Source organism: Bufo bufo, chromosome 7 (genome assembly GCF_905171765.1).
Source record: "Bufo bufo chromosome 7, aBufBuf1.1, whole genome shotgun sequence".
In the NCBI taxonomy this organism is placed as follows: domain Eukaryota; kingdom Metazoa; phylum Chordata; class Amphibia; order Anura; family Bufonidae; genus Bufo; species Bufo bufo.
In genome coordinates this window covers 221,424,037-221,430,583 of record NC_053395.1, presented here as the reverse complement: position 1 = coordinate 221,430,583, position 6,547 = coordinate 221,424,037, and positions in this window count along the sequence as shown.

The window sequence follows — 6,547 nt, the reverse complement described above, 5'->3', positions numbered from 1 at the left end:
TTCTGCCCAAACTAAGACAGATTCTAGAGCAACAGAATATACAGAAAACATGAATGACCTGTAACAATGTCTGAGCGGATTGTCATAATTATAACACACAATAATGTAGGACTATAAGGTTTAACAATGTATAACCTGTCACAATGTAGCAGTATGACTGTGGCAGCGTCTCCTCTGTAGAATGATTTTTTTATCTGTTTTAGATTATTATTTTTTTTATATTGTAGAACTTTGTGTCATTTTTATCCATCATTGCATTGTTTATAACTTTATAAGGCTGAGTTCACATCACTGTTTAGCTTTCTGTTCTTCTGATACATTGAGCCATTTCCTTCAGAGATCCGTTTTTTTAGACGGAAACAAAGCCCTCCATGCAGGACTACCTGTTTAAAAAAAAAACGGATCTTAGGTGGAAATGGTTCAAACAGATGACAACTGATGGAACAGGATCCGTTTTTTTTCTCTCACTCTTCGGCTTTGTGCACACGACCGTTGTTTTATTCTGTGTCCGTTGTTCCGTTTTTCGTGATTTTTTTGCGGACCCATTGACTTTCAATGGGTCCGTTGAAAACTCGGCTAATGCACCGTTTGTCATCCGCGTCCGTGATCCGTGGTTCCAGTCCGTCAAAAAAATATAACCTGTCCTATTATTTTCACGGAAAACGGTTCGCGGACCCATTCAAGTCAATGGGACCGTGAAAAAACGCGGAGGCACACAAGATTGTCGTCCGCGTCAGTTTTTTTCCTATCATTTGCATGGCAAACCTGTCTTAGATATTTTTTACTTTCCTTCATGTCTGGTGATCCTCCAAAAATAAAGGAAGACACACGGAAACAAAAACGGAAACGGATCACGGAACAACGGAACCCCGTTTTGCGGAACGGAACACAACAACAGTCGTGTGCATGAGGCCTTCTTCTGATGGATCAGAAGAACGGAAAGCTAAACAATGATGAGAATGCACCCTAAAAGGGATTTTTATTATTGTTGATTTCTTATTACTAAGGTTACTTTCACACTAGCGTTTTTACTGGATCCGGCCGGGTTCAGCAAAAACATTTCAGTTACTGATAATACGACCGTCTGCAGCCGTTGTGAACGGATCTGGTTGTATTATCTTTAACATAGCCAAGACGGATCCGTCATGAACTCCATTGAAAGTCAACGGGGGACGGATCCGTTTTTGGTTGTATTCAGAGAAAACTAATCCGTCCCCATTGACTTACATTGTGGGTCATGACTGATCCGTCTGGCTCCGCAGCCCATGATGGAAAGAAAACCGCAGCTTGCAGCAGTTTGCTCTCCGGTATGAGAACGCAACCAAACAGAACGGAATGCATTTTGGAGCCTTCCGTTCTGTTTAGTTACGTTTTGTCCCCATTGACAATGAATGGGGACAAAACTGAAGCGTTTTTTTTCTGGTATTGAGACCCTATGACGGATCTCAATACCGGAAAATAGAAACGCTAGTGTGAATGTAGCCTTAACTGATCTTTGTGCAATTATAAAAATCTATCTATCTATCTATCTATCTATCTATCTATCTATCTATCATCTATCTCTCTCATATCTATCTATCTATCTATCTATCTATCTATCTATCTATCTATCTCATATCTATCTATCTATCTATCTATCTATCTATCTATCTATCTCCTATCTATCTATCATCTATCTATTATCTATCTCATATCTATCATCTATCTATCTATCTATCTATCTATCTATCTATCTATCTATCTCATATCTATCTATCTATCTATCTATCTATCTATCTATCTATCTATCTATCCATCTATCTATCTCATACCTATGTCTTATCTCTCCCCCTGTGTATTCATTCTAGATACATTCCCTTTCCATATCCTAACCCTTGGAGTTCAGAGGGTAATATGTGAAGCCGCTGTCCGTCCTTTGACTCTGCCCAGTGAGGTCCTCATTCCCAGGTGAGTGGTTTGGGCTCTTCTTGTCCTCGGCTTCTCCTGCCTCTCATCATTACTGACCAGAAATGACTCCTTTTAATCAGTGTTCCAATGTAATGACAGCTAATTAATTAGTCCTGTCAAGGTGTCTGATCTCTCCTGAGTGAGCAGATCCCAGAACAAGACTGCAGCCAGATAAGACTATCTCCATCATAAAGAGCGGGCTCTATAAACAGGTTATCACTTTATGGCTGGTCCCCTGTGATAGTGACAATGGCTCCTTTGTTGCAGTTACTTCATGTCACTTTACTTGGTCCCATCACTAATCAGAACGCTTCCCTGTGTCCGCCAGATGCTGCATTATCCACAAAGCCATAAAACAATTAAATGTCAATTTGCTAAAGGTTACAATTTCCCAAGCTATGATATCAGGGCAGGGCCCTCATAAAGAGGCAAACAAGGATTATTACATTTATATAAGGAAGTTAAATATGCTTTAGAGTTAAAGTGAAATGTACAAATAAAAAAAAAATTAAAAAAAGAAGAGAACTTAAAACTAAAAACGATATAGTAAGAATTAAAAGGAATGCGTAATAGTAATAATATATAGAGTATGTAATAACAAGAGTGCACCACAAGAGAACGTTAGTAACATGCATAAATTACAATAACGTATTCATAAGTGAAAGCAAACACTTAAAGCAAACATAAACAATAATAATAATAGAAGAGAACAGGGTCGGGCTCATCGACATGGCAGTGCCCGCTGACGGCAGCGTTTGATGAGAGACAACAAAAGGAAAATGGCTAAATAGGAAGATTTGAAAACTGAAGTGCGTGGTGATCGGCATGCTGGTGGGTGCCATCCGCAAAGAGGGACTTGAAACAACTGAATGTGAACACAATGACCATCTGTGAACTTCAGAAAGCCCCACCGCTGGGATCTGCACCCATTAGTCACTGATACATCACCGCCTCCTAGATTCCTGGGAAGAATTCAACAAGTGATGAAGACGAACATCAACTGTGATCTCCTGTTGTGCTGGATATCTTTTTCTTGAGTAAATAATAAAAATAATATAGTGATAAAAAATAAAAAAATGAAACAAGAAAACATGTCATATATATATTTGTCGTTTTTTTATTACGCTGTCCACAGCTGAATATAATAATCTTATTGGAAGGTAATAAAATTTGAATTATATTTTTTTAGACTGTCTTTTAGTTAAATATTTGAATCCTTTTGGAAGACAATTAAAGTCTGGTTAAAGAAATAATAGCAGTAATTTATTTTTGCTCCATCATTGATGTTATTATCTATATTATTATTATTATTATTTTTGCATTTAAATGGTGTTCATATTAGAAGACAAAGTCTAATTATCTAATATGTGCAATTATTTTTAATATTAGTTAATAACAAGCGTGCACCACAAGAGAACAAGATTAATATTAGTTTCATCTTATAGATCTTTACGCTTAGAAATACATATATTCTCACCAAGTAAACACTTTCAGAGAGACGTTTTTAAAGGCAGTGCGCATATTAAATGAATGGTATTAAATGTTCTTTTGTTTGGTGTCTCAGGTTATTATAATGCATTTAATGTGTGACAGATGACATCTTATGTGGCTGTGACGCTGGGTTCTCCATGCTGCAGGTGGGGCAAATGTCAAGCAAGGTATTACACTGTAATATCAGAGCCGTCTGTGGTATCCTGTGGTGTGTGTGTAGATTGTAAACTCCGGTTATATAAGGCCAGTAACCAGAAGACAGTGTGTAAAGGAGGCTGCAGCATTACATGAGCTGCTGTAACCAAGAGAAAGAAGATACAATTAATTTCAAAGTATTTTCATTCTGTTTATAACCGAAATAAGCACGGTCGTTATATCAAAAATGCCTACATATAAAAGTATTTTTTATTGAAATGTTAAATATTCATTATGCTTTTTATTTCTGACATTATGCAAATATAACAAAAATTGTGTGATCAATCTGCTTTGAAAACAGCTGCAAATGGATTGAGAAAGGAGTCCAATAATGTTCTATGATAACAGAAATATCATTTTAAAGGGATATTCACACACAGCATATACGTTGCAGATTTACTGAATTGTATCACAGATTTCAACCACACACTGCAGGAAAAAAATCTGTGTGAAAATGTAATTGCATTGCAGTATGGATTTTGAATCTGCAGCATGTCCATTTATGCATTGCAGGTTTTCAACGTTGATTTAAATTTATGCAATGCATAGGCTGCAATCTATGTCAAATCTGCCATGAAATTGGCAGGTGGAACAGATTTCTCCACAAATTAGATTTATTTATTTTTTTTCGGTTTCGATTCGCATCCTCTGTAGCCATTGCCAATACAAGAAATGTTCCTATGTAAATTCATTATAAAAAAAAACCCCCACACACGGACGTCTCGATATGATCAGAATGAATTTTGCCTCCTCGTCCACACAGTCTAATCTTCATTTGTTCAGTAGTAATACGTTAACGATTTAATGAAATCTTTCTCTTTAGCTGCAAATCCTGTGTATAAATTTGGAGGAAATCTTATGAAACAATCACGTCTGACTTTTTAAAATGTCCATGTAGTAGATGGAGCACCAAGAATCAATGTAAAATAAAAAAATAAAAAATCTTTAGACAAATGAAACAAAGCTTTTGGCTTTAACATTTTCCCATAGACTTTGGTTTGTTAAAAAAGACAATTCTGATTTTACAATAAAATATGTATTCAGTAATGCACTAAATTTAGAATTCATGGATTTACATGAGGAGCATAAATTTGCAATGAAGTTTAGTAATATATCATAGATTGACAGTTTAAAAAAATAAATAAAAATACTTGACTATAATATCTTTTCCGTTACATTCCTGTAATTGTTGAATTCTTGTCAGAGTGCTTTATTAGTATCCTGGGTGAATAGTAACTTGCCTTTTGTCTGGATTTCACATCCATAACTTGAAAGATTCAATGCATCAAATAAAAATCCAGAATAATAACAGAGAACATGAAATCTAGAAAACACTCTCTTTCTTTTATTATTCACCTTTATTGCAAATTTATTACACCATTTTTCAAAATGACCAAAATTGTATAACGATTGGGTTAAAGTAAAGGAAATTTTGGGGATTGAATTCCCAATGGAACCTTTGAGGTGGATACTTGGTTCCTTGGCAGTTTCAAAGGGGACAGAAAATTATTTTGCAAGGATATCGTTTCAAGACGCAAAGTAATGGATAAACCCGAAAATGCTATGTAAGAAGAATAGGTGGAAGACTGATCCGTTTTGACTTGGGCTTTTTTTTGAATGAATAATGCAAACGGATCTGTTATTAATGGATACAAGCGTTTGCATTATTGGTGCGGATCCGTCTGTGCAGATACAAGACGGATCCGCACAAAACGCGAGTGTGAAAGTAGCCTAAAACATAACTTTTAATAGTAATTTTAAAATTAGCTTAGTATCACCTCCTATAACTCATTAATATATTAGGAGAAATGGGAAAGCATATCCCTAATTCTCTCCCTATTCCTATTGGGTCCCTAACTAAAAACGGAATAGCCGCCCTGATAGGAGCGATCCCGTGTCAGGAACCTCCTAGTCGTCCCTAGCACAGGAAACCCATCACCATTGTGCCAAAATACTCATAGATGTCCAGTAGTCAGGTCAAAGTAAAAGTCCTAGGTTTTATGAATCGCATCTTACTAGGTTACAATGTATACAAAAAAGAAAATAAATAAATGACTGTGATTGATGTTACATAGATCCATCCACTTAGGTCCCACTAAGTCCCTACGCATTTCACTGTGTCCCTCAGGCACCAGCTCATCAGGGGACAACGATCAGATGGGAATATGTCCATATAAATAAATCTGTGTTTTTAGGCTAGTTTCACACTAGCGGCAGGGGAGTCCGGCAGGCTGTTCCGGCGGGTGAACAGTCTCTCTGATCCGTGCTGCCGCAAGTGCACGCGTGCCCCCGGACTATCGCTCCGGCCCCATTGACTATAATGGGGGCGGGGTGGAGTTCCGGTGGCAGCACGGCAGCGCATGCTGTGAGCCAGCCAGACTAAAAGCATGACATAGTCCGGCTGCCTCTCTGCATGCGCTGCCCATTATAGTCAATGGGGCCGGAGCGGTAGTCCGGGGGCACGCGTGCACTAGCGGCAGCATGGATCCAACAGGCTGTTCACCCGCCGGAACAGCCTGCCGGAGTCCCTTGCCGCTAGTGTAAAAGTCCCCCTTAGAAAAAAAATTAATAATAAATAATAATAATAAGGTGGGATATGACCTCTAATGAACTATCAAATACATATGTCGGCAGCCTAGAGTACCCTAATATGCCCCTATAAGCATAATCAGAGGTCCCCCATAATATCAGATAATCAATCATTAAGTTTCAAATGTACAGATAAAATATCTTTTGCCTGATCAATAGGACCAAATACTTGCTCTTATGTAGCATACCCATATAGGGGTTCTTATGATAGGGTCCCAGCATATAGATTCATGATGCCTCTGTACTCCTCGGGGGTCCCGAGGAGTAACCTCCCCTTTATATAGGGTATTGTGTAATATTCTGCCCTGAATACTTATATAAGGTT